Here is an 11,346-nt window from a genome sequence, read left to right as displayed (position 1 = left end):
ACAACTCTTTGTCTGCTGACTTTGGAAGACAGCCTAAGTATAGCCATCCTGGGATAGAAGGTATCTGGTACTGCCAGGAAGGAGGATGCCTGAGCAAGAACGACCTGATGCATTGTGCAACAGGAAAGACGTAGGGAAGCTCTTGGAGGCTGCTAAGAACAGGGAGCTTCTGTTCCTTTTTTCCTAGGATAAGAGTCCCAGATAATCAAAGAAGTAACCTTTCTATCCCAGCTCAGGGAAGCAGTACACATGAATCTATAAATGACTGTATTAGTTTTATTTCTGAAAAACAATGAAAGACCTTAGAATCCCAATTACCTGCTCAGCCTAGGTGACCTTAAGACAAAGTCTCCCTGAAGAGATAAGACTATGTAAATGAGGGATCCATAGCTACAATTCTGACTGGCCAAGACATAGTTAACCAATCAGAAGGTCTCCTTGAGATAATACTCCATGTAAATGAAAGATTGATAGCTACAATTCTGACTGGCTGAAATATAGTTAACCAATCATAAGTGTGACTGTGGAATCCCCCTGAACTGTGTAAGAATCCTGTGATTTTTTATACTTTGGGGTTCTCTCAACCAAGGACCACTGCATTTGTGGTAGTTGGTGGCCCAAACTTGAGTCTGAATAAATCGCCCTTGTACACTTGCATCCAAGCTTGATTCCTGCTGGTTCATTTGATAGACCTGAGGCTGAGAGATCAGAGCCTGCTGCCGAGCCTGGGCTGAGCCACTGCCAGTCCTACCGCCATGCTGCGAATGGAGCTGTGACATTTTACTGGTGGCTGACACTGCCCCAGCAGAATCGGGACATGTCCCTGCTGCGTGGCTAGTTGTCACCACTGTGGCATCTTGCCACTTCTACGACAAGTAGCCGGTAGCAGGCGCCCTTGAATGGCTTCGGCAGCTAGCAGTGAGTGGTGGCTGCCGCTCTCTGCCATAGCAGGCCTGGGCACAATACTTCCCTATAATGAAATATCTGTGGCAGGTTAACTTTATAATGTAGAGGGGTTTATTTATCTCTCAGCTTTAGGGACTGAAAATCCAAACAATGCAGTAGTTTCTCACCAAGGCTCACCTCTTTCTCTGCCTCCTGATGGCAATGATGGGAACTCATGCAGGTGAACAAATGACCTTACAAATAGGTAAATCAGAAAATCAAGGCTCAGACTACTAAAACTCCCCTCAAGAATCACCACAGGGTTGTGTGAGAACCATCTAAATCCCTTCAGAGAAAGACATTTCTCTCAGTTGAAAGAAAGACTTCCTACTTGCCCTACTTCATTCCCAACATTCTCACATTGAGGACCAAGCCTCCAACACATGGATGTGGGGAACCACACCCAAACCAAAGCAGGGAGTCTGAGGCCCCAAATCCATGAGCTCAAACTCAGCCCTATGCAACAGCAAGGTCAGAAATGGAAAAACTGACCAGTTTTGTCTTTAGCTCATCCCTACTCTCCAGAATAAGACAATGTACATATGACATGAGAAGTATACCAATATGTATTACATTTTATTTTGTTATATTATGCTAAAATTTTTGGGACTGAGAGTGCTCTGAAATGAAAGGGTTCATCAAGCCATGATAGTTGCTAGTCAGGCCCTGGGACAAGTTTTGCAACTACCGGCATGAGGTTAAATAACACTTGGAAGAACATCTGACTGACCAAAGGACCAAGGACATCTTCACAATGAAAACTGGGGGGAACGTGAAGCATAAACTGTGCACATTGCATTTAGATTGGCTATAGTTAAGGAGGACAGGACAGCACAAAGCAGGGAAATTTTGAGAACTGGAGGACATTCTTGGAAGAAGAAAAAGTACTTATAGCTTCTAGACTGCCTGAGAATTGCCCATCTGGGGCTGTAAAGCAAGGCTTTCATCTACGTTCAGGAATGTAAAACACTCTTTGATGGGCTGTGGCTAGCAGGCTTTAACTGACCAGCTTCCCTTATCTCTTCCCTTCCATCCTTTGACTTTTGTATCTAGATTTAGTCTATGTCATAACTTTTTCCTTATCTTTTACTTAAAGACTGTTTTGAAATACAGACTGTTCCAACTCCCTTCAACTGAAAAAGAAAAATTCACCCTAAGGATAAGGGAAATCTTTTGAGCCTTTGGGTTCCAAACCAGGAAGATAAAGCCATGGCAAACCAGGTCAAACACTTCTTAAATTTCTCTCTCTCTATTCCCCTTTTCCTTCTCTCCTCCTTCTTCTCTTTCATCTTCCTGCTTCTCTCTTCCCTTATTCTTTGTCACTCTGAAAGGAAGTTTTGCCACTGCTCCTTTTTGTAAACAGAGGAATGAATTCTAGTGCAGAGAGACAGAAGCAGGGTTAACAAAGCAAAGTTGATGGAAGTCTGCTCCAAGCTAGAAACAGGCCAGTTGAGAGAGCACAAGGACCTTTTTTCCTGGTTTGGGGCTTTTGTGCTAAAGCATGAGGGCCGTTCCCAATGCTGAGTCAGGATGCCCAGCACTAATACCTGTGAATGACATCTGGCAATTGCACACTTATGGGCTCTCTGCGCATGTGGTTATAAACTAGATTTATCTAGTCTGACTGAGTTCCCATTTTACCATAAATTAAAACCGCAAAGCAGGCCTAGCACAGTAGCCTAGTGGCTGAAGGCCTTGCCTTCCACACTCCGGAATTCTATATGGGCACCAGTTCATGTCATGGTGGCCCTGCTTCCCATCCAGCTCCCTGCTTGTAGCCTGAGAAAGCAGTTGAGGACGGCCCAAAACCTTGGGACCCTGCAACCATGTGGTAGACCCAGAAGAAACTCCGGGCCCCTGGCTTCAGATCGGCTCAGGTCTAGCCATTGTGGCCACTTGGGGAGTGAACCAGCAAAAAGAAGATCTTTCCCTCTGTCTCTCCTCCTCTCTGTATATCTGACTTTGCAATAAAAATAAACAAATCTTTTTAAAAAAAATCAAAGTGGGCTGTCTTAAGTGTGTCCCTGCAGACATCAGTGTCCCTGGTCCCTCCACTGAAGGAGCATTTTGTGATTATTCCCAAGTCACTCACACCTATATTACAGACAGCTTTAAAGACTATCTCTCCAGTTCTCTCCTTCGGGTGGCCTCACTCGTTTCCTTTTCCTAGCCACTAGAAACTGCTGAGAGGTACCATGTCCTTAACATACTGCTTTTACTGGGAAGCACATTCCCTTCCCAGTTAGGCTAAGAAAATATCTCCAGGTTTGCCATATCAAACACTATTGAACAGGCCTGGTGGGGGTTATGGGGAGTTGCCCCAGCTAGGCTGCAGCTGCCACTGGTTTACGTGAGGGCCGAGTATGAAGTGGCCAGATTGGGCTGGACTGCAGCAACCAAAGCCTCTTCTGGGTTTCCCGCATGGGTACATGGTCCCAAGGCTTTGAGCCATCCGCAACTGCTTTCCTAGGACCTAGGACACAAACATGGAGCTAGATGGGAAGTGGAGCTGCTGGGATTAGAACTGATGCCCATATTGGATCTCAGTGTGTGCAAGGTGAGGACTTTAGCTTCTAGGCTACCACACTGGGCCCAAATGAAATAAATCTTAAAAAAAAAAAAAAAACCTTGCAGGGACAATAGTGAGCTGCGCATGCACTAAGCTGGGAGTAAGCTCACTGAGCTCAGCACATTGCACTGGTCCCACAGGGAAAATAATGCCAACTTTGGCATCACATAGGTCACAATAAGTCCGTGTGGCCCTCAGACCTAACAGCCAATGGGTTCTGGCGAGATAAGCACCACCAACAACCTAGCTATATAAGACACCTGATGTCTCCCTAATCCTGGGACCTGCTCCAACCGGAAGTGGGAGAAAGGTTGTACAGACAATGGTGCAGCCTCAGCATGGTATCACAGGAGGTGGAGACTGCTGAGCTGGGGCTATGGAGATCATGGTGGAAATTTAACATAAGAACCCAGAGCTGGAACTCGCTGGTGGGAGTGGCACAAGTGACTGCAAATAAAGAGTCGTGTACCAACTGCAGTAAGTAAATTCGAACTGTAGACTTGTGGGTGACACAGTTCAGAAACCTGCCCCAAGGAGAAGACTCTGCTAACCAGTCTTTGACCAAAAGCAAAAGAAGAGACAAAGGCATAAAGAATATTACTGAAGACGCCCCGTGAAGGAGCAGAAGCCTCTGCCAACTTCAGAGTTAACTGAGGAAGACATCGAGAAAATGGGGGATACAGAATTCAAAACACTTGTTATAAAACTTCTTATCAACAACGAAAAGCCTGTAATACAGGAGTCCAAGGAATTTAAGGAATATGCCATACAGGAAATGAATCAAAGGAAAGCTGATATATCAGAAATTAAGAATACAGTGAAGCAAATTAAAAGTACAGTGGAGAGTCTCCTACATAAAATGAAAGAAGCAGAAGAGAAAATCTCACAATTGGAAGATATTTTCTGCCGCCAGGAGGAAACAAACAAAAAGCTGGAAGCAGAGCTGGGTAAAGCTTCAAAAAAAAAAAAAAAAGGATTCAAAAGCTGAAAAACATTATTAAAAGGCCAAATGTAACAGTAATGGGAGGCCCAGAAGGTGCAGAAAGAGAAGCTGGGTTTTAAAACATATTTAATGAAAATAACTAGCTAGCCATCATCATTTTGGTTTACTTCTTTAGTGCAACGATTACATCAGAGAAAATTTCATTTCAGTTTTAGTGGCAGTTCAAACTAGCCTTTTTACGAAATTTGGCTGTTACCTCTCTAGTTCTCATTTCTATAAGATTAGATTGGTTTTTGCATGGTGATATGGTACTTTAGCTTGGATGACTCCATTTTGTTCTTTAGTCTGGCCTTTTGGGCTCCAGTGCAAATATGAATGCAAAACAATAGCCTCCTATAATCCTTATTAACAGTCCTTAATACTGCCCAGAAGGCTCTGGCTGCCCCTTCCATTCACACACTCATAATTCAAAGATCTTCCCCCACACTCCTCCTGTCTCCATTCCACTGCCCCTCTCTCCGTGGTGCCTTAGAAACAAAGGAGACAACAGAACTCTGGTTAATCCTTAACCCCCTAACTTACCCACTGGGTTACTCTTCTGTCTTTCACCTGTCAGGCAGACCTTGCTCCGTGGCCAGGGACTGACTCCCTGACAGTGCTCCTTGAGCCTCCCCAGGGTGTCCACCTTGCATCCAGCTTACTGAAGACTACCAATTTTTTTTTTAAAGATTTATTTTTTATTATTTTTTTTTATTGGAAAGGCGGATGTACAGAGAGGAGAGACAGAGAGGAAGATCTTCCGTCCGATGATTCACTCCCCAAGTGAGCCGCAACGGGTCGATACTATGCCGATCCCAAGCCAGGAGCCTCTTCTGGGTCTCCCACGCGGGTGCAGGTTCCCAAAGCTTTGGGCCATCCTCAACTGCTTTCCCAGGCCACAGGCAGGGAGCTGGAAGGGAAGCGGGGCTGCTGGGATTAGAACCGGCGGCCATATGGGATCCCGGGCGTGCAAGGCGAGGACCTTTAACCACTTGCACCACCGCGCCGGGCCCAAGACTACCAATTTTTGCACTTCAACTACTACCAGTGAACACCCTTTTTAATTAAGATAGAAGACAAAAATACATCTTAAGTACAAATGGTTCTAGACTAGGTACTGAAGAAATATCCTGGCAAACGAGACATAAGAGGCCCTGGCTAACTCTCCAACCAGAAGACAGGCTTTATTTGTCTTTTCCTATTTGCCCCTCAGGGCTCAGCATGTATATTACTGCCTCCAGAAAATCTCTCACTACCTTGTCCTCCAAGTCATGGATCCATCTTTGGTGCTTCCATAGCACTCTTACTTGGCCTCTACAGAGAGCAGCTGGAGGGGCCAGAGCTGTGGTATAGACACTAAAACCTCTGTCTGAAATTTGCATCCCATACAGGTGCCATCCCAGTGCCAGCTGAGCTGTTTCTGAAACAGCTCCCTGCTAATGCTATGGGGATGATGGTCCAAGTACTTGGGCCTTTAACACCCACCTGGGAGACCTGCATGGAGTTCTAGGTTCTTGGCTTCAGCCTGACCCAGCCCAGGCCATTTCAGCCATTTGGGAAATGAACCAGCATTCTCTTCGCTTTTCTCTCTGTAACTCAGATGAGAAAGTAAGTTTTTTCTTTTAACAACTCAGTACATACATTCTAATATCTGTCTCCTCTACTATTAGGATAAATATCATCACTTTTCAACTACTGACTTTCAGTCTATGGCCTTTTTTTTATTTATTTATTGAAAAGTCAGATATACAGAGAAAATGAGAGGTAGAGAGGAAGATCTTCCATTCAATAATTCACTCCCCAAGTGACCACAACGACCAAAACTGAGCTGATCCGAAGCCAGGAGGCAGGAGCTCTTCAGGGTCTCCCACATGGGTGCAGGGTCCCAAGGCTTTGGGCCGTCCACTACTGCCTTCCCAGGCCACATGCAGGGAGCTGGATGGGAAGTAGAGCTGCCAGGATTAGACCTGGCGCCCATATAGAATCCTGGTACGTTCAAGGCAAGGACTTTAACTGCTAGGCCACTGCGCCAGAACTCCCCCTCCCCTTTTTTTTTAAGTTTTAAAAGGTTTTTATTTATTTGAAAGGCAGAATGACAAAGAAATCATCCTTACACAGGTTCATGTCTCAAATGGCCCCAGTGGACTGGGCTGGCCAAGCCTGATGCCAGGAACCTGTCTCGCCATGCAGGTCTCTCATGAAGGTGGCAAGGGCTGAAATACTTGGACCACCATCCCCAGCAAATTAGCAGGAAGCTTGTTCAGAAGCAGAGCAGCAGGTACTGGAACTCATGCTCCAATATGAAGACTAGTGTTGCTGGCAGCAGTTTAACTCACTGTCCCCCTATGGAATTTCTTTAAAGGAAGAATTAAAGCACTACATTAAAAATAGTATGAAGGCAGTACTATTTCTCACACCTATTTCTTTATATTTTCAAAAGATTTATTCATGTTTATTAGAAAGTCAGAGTTACAGAGAGATAGAAAGAAACATCCTCCACTCACTGGCTCACTCCCCTAGTGGCCGCAATGGCTGGAGCTGAGCCAGGAGCTTCTTCCACATCTCCATGTGGGTGCAGGGCTCAAAGGTTTGAGCATCCTCAATTGCTCTCCCAGGCCACATGCAGGGAGCTGGAAAGGAAGTGCAGCAGCCAGGATAAGAATCGGCGCCCATATGGGATCTTGGCAAGGGGAGGACCTCAGCCATTAGCGCTGGGCCTCTCACCCCTATTTCTTACTGCTATTGTTTTCCAACTTTGTCTTAATTTTTTTTCCCCTTCATGTTTATTTACTTTCATCTACTAGGAAATCAGAGTAACAGAAGGAATGAAATCCTCAATCTGTTGGTTCATTCCCCAAATGCCAATAACAGCAAGGGCTGGGCAGGCCAAAGTCAGAAGTCTAGAACTTCACGGGTTCTCCAACAAGGGTGGCAGGAGCTAAGGCACCTGAGCTTTCTGCTTCCTTTCAGATACCTTAGCAGGAAGTCGGGTATGGAATTGGAGCAGCTGGGACTCCAACTGATAATCCAATAAGAGAAGCAGGCATCCCAAATGGTGAATTAACCCACTCTGCCACAAAACTCACCCATTTTATCTCATTTATTCTAGACTGTATTTGCCATAGGCAGTTTATAACAGACAGTTTGACTCAATAAAGAGCAGGATGGGCCCAGCGGCGTGGTCTTTGGATGGCCCAAAGCTTTGGGACCCTGCACCCGCGTGGGAGACCCGGAAGAAGTTCCTGGATCCTGGCTTCGGATCAGCATAGCATCGGCCGTTGCACTCAATTGGGGAGTGAATCATTGAACGGAAGATCTTCCTGTCTGTCTCTCCTCCTCTCTGTATATCTGACTTTCTTATAAATAAATACATCTTAAAAAAAAAAAAAAGAGCAGGATGGGCTGTGTCTACAACCTTGATTTCACAGACTTCTGGCATCAGAGTAAGGGTCAGACCTTGCAGGCAATGCTCTGAAGGGGGTCAACAAAGTCAAGACGATGATGGTTTGCAGTTAGGCAGTGGTCCAAGAGCACAGAACTGTGTGCTTTAAGAATATCCTTGGGCCTGGCGGCATGGTTTAGTGGCTAGAGTCCTTGTCTTGAACGTGCCTGGGATCCCATAGGGGCGCAAGTTGTAATCCCGGCAGCTCCACTTCCCATCCAGATCCCTGCTTGTGGCCTTGGGAAAACAGTTAAGTACGGCCCAAAGCCTTGGGACCCTGCACCTGCATGGCAGACCTGGAAAAGAAGTTCCTGGCTCCTGGCTTCGGATCAGCTCAGTTTTGGTCATTGTGGTCACTAGGGGAGTGAATCATTGGATGGAAGATCTTCCTCTCTGTCTCTCCTCCTCTCTGTATATCTGACTTTGTAATAAAAATAAAATAAATCTTAAAAAAAAAAAAAGAATATCCTTGAGGGGTATAAGCACTGGTATCACATATGGGCACCAGTTTGTGCTCTGGCTGCTGCATTTCCCTTCCAGCTTACCATCTGTAGCCCGGGAAGGCAGTAGAGGACGGCCCAAAGCCTTGAAACCTTTCACCTGTGTGGGAGACCCAGAAGAAGATTCTGGCTTCCTGGCTTCAGATCAGCTCAGCTCTGGCTGTTATGGCTACTTGGGAAGTGAACCGTGGATGGAAGATCTTGTTCATTCTCTCGGTCATTCTGTCATTCCAATAAAAATAAATGGTTTTTTTTTTTTTTAAATGAATATTGTTGAGACAGACACATGCTGACTTTGATACTTAGGTCATGCTGTTTCTTGATCATCAAGCATTAGCTGGTTAACATAAACATGGGGAATGATTTTTAATGTTTGTGCCATGTCAAGTCCTATTTCATTTTTTAAAAAAAATATATTTATTTTCATGGTGGAGTCAGATATACAGAGAGGAAGAGAGACACAGAGAAAGATCTTTCATCTGCTGATTCATTCCCTAAGTGGCCACGATGGCTGGAACTGAGCTGAACTGAGCCAAAAACCAGGAACCTCTACGCGGGTGCAGGGTCCCAAGGCCCTGGGCCCTCCTCCACTGCACTCCCAGGCCACAAGCAGGGAGCTGCATGGGAAATGGAGCAGCTGGGACATGAACTGTCACCCAAATGGGATCCCTGCGCAGGCAAGGTAAGGATTTAACCCCTAGACTTTTGTGCCAGACACCCCTATTTTTTTTTTCAAGATTTATTTATTTTTAGGTAAAAGGCAGATTTTATAGAGATAGATGGAGAGACAAAGAAAAGGTCTTCTATTTGCTGGCTCACTCTGCAAATGTCTGTAACAACCAGAGCTGAGATGATACAAAGCTGGGAGCCTGGGGCTTCCTCTGGGGCTCAATGTGGGCACAGGGTCCTAAGTATCTATGCCAATCTCCACTTCTTTGCCAGGCCACAAGCAGGGAGCTGGATGGGAAGTGGAGCAGCCGAGATATGAATGAGCACTCACATGGGATGCCAGTGCCACAGGGTGGAGGATCAGCTTACTGTGCCACCATGCCAACTCCTCCCATTTCATTAATTGCATGGTGCCTCCTTTTCCAACTCTGCTCATGCCCTGCAGATCAGAGTACCATTTATGACGACACCTTATAAACCTGCTCTGCTTCTTTTGTTCTCCACCTTGGTCAATAATAACATGATTCAGCTACTCATTTAAAGCAGAAAGCTGAGATTCCCTTAACAAATTCTTTTTTTTAACATTTAATTATTTTAATTGGAAGTCAGATTTACAGAGTAGGAGAGACAGAAAAAAGAACTTCCACCCATTGGTTCACTCCTTAAGCAACTGCAACCTTTAACAGTATGAGGTAATCTAAAGTGTTTAAGCTGAGTGTACTTCTCCCTTTAGAGCTAACACAGTTTACAGAATACACAGGCCAGAGGAAAAAGTTAAACTCCACCATGAGGAAACAATCAGTTAACACAAAAGGCAACACAATCTCCCCTGGGCTGGCAAGTCAACTTCATGGAGGAAGAGAAGGCAAATGGAATGAATCAGTGCGAAAGACAGGCTATACTAAAAAAGACAAGAGAAACATTCTCAGGCTTTTTGCTCCATTAGGTTAAGTCACTGATGGGGATGCCTCCCATAACAGAACACCCGAGACCAAGTTCACCTCCATTTCTAATTCTAACACTTCACCTAATGTGCAGTGAGGGAGGCGGCAGGTCAGGTACTTAGATCCTTGCCACCCATGTGAGAGTGCTGGATGCTGTTTCTGGCTCCTTGCTTTAGCTTGGCTTTGCCCTGGCTGTCACAGCCATTTAGGAAGTGAACCAGCAGGTAAAAGATCTCTATCAATCTGCCCTCAAAAAGGTAAAAAAATAAATAAACAAATTGGATAGAAGAAAAAAGAAGAGAAAAAGGAAAGGAAAGGAAAGAAAAGGATAAGGAAAAAGAAAATGTCATATAAGGTCCTGGTGTAGCCTAGTGACTGAAGTCTTCACCTTGAGCAAGCAGGGATTCCATATGGGCACTGGTTCATGTCCCGGCTGCTGCACTTCCCATCCAGCTCCCTGCTTGTGGCCTGGGAAGGCAGTAGTGGACGGCCCAAAGCCTTGGGACCCTGCACCCATGTGGGAGACCTGGAAGAAGCTCCTGGCTTTGGATCAGTTCAGCTCTGGCTATTGTGGCCACTTGGTGCGTGAACCCGGTTTCACTAGTAGGACCAGTAATGGGGTAACTGGGTCTCAAACTAGTGCCCATCTGACATGCCAGAACTGTAGGTAGTAGCTTAACTTGCTATGCTATAGCGCCAGACCAGAGGTAGTTTTATATATAACTATGTTTATTGTAGTCTTACTAAAACTACATAATGTATAGATAATGCAAATATTCACTAAAAAGGAAACAAACGCCTATTATAAAGAGGTGACACTGCACTTTCTTTCCTAAATCTTACTGATCCTTCAAATGCCTTGAGGAATTTCTTTTTTTTAACATTTATTTATTTTTTAATTTATTAAAAAAAATTTTTTTTTATTGGAAAGGCGGATATACAGAGAGGAGAGACAGAGAGGAAGATCTTCCATCCGATGATTCACTCCCCAAGTGACCACAACGGCCAATGCTATGCTAATCCGAAGCCAGGAACCAGGAACTTCCTCCGGGTCTCCCACGCGGGTGCATGGTCCCAAAGCTTTGGGCCGTCCTCCACTGTTTTCCCAGGGCCACAGGCAGGGAGCTGGAAGGGAAGTGGAGCTGCCGGGATAGAACCGGCACCCATATGGGATCCCGGGCGTGCAAGGCGAGGACCTTAACCACTTGCGCCACCACGCCGGGCCCACATTTATTTATTTTTATTGAAAAGGCAAATTAGATTTTCAAAGAAGGAAAGACAGAGAACACTCTTTC

This window comes from Ochotona curzoniae, unplaced genomic scaffold (assembly GCF_017591425.1).
Source record: "Ochotona curzoniae isolate NIBS_2020 unplaced genomic scaffold, NIBS_Ocur_1.0 scaffold_4505, whole genome shotgun sequence".
Lineage (NCBI taxonomy): Eukaryota > Metazoa > Chordata > Mammalia > Lagomorpha > Ochotonidae > Ochotona > Ochotona curzoniae.
Note: the sequence above shows the minus strand (reverse complement) of the source record.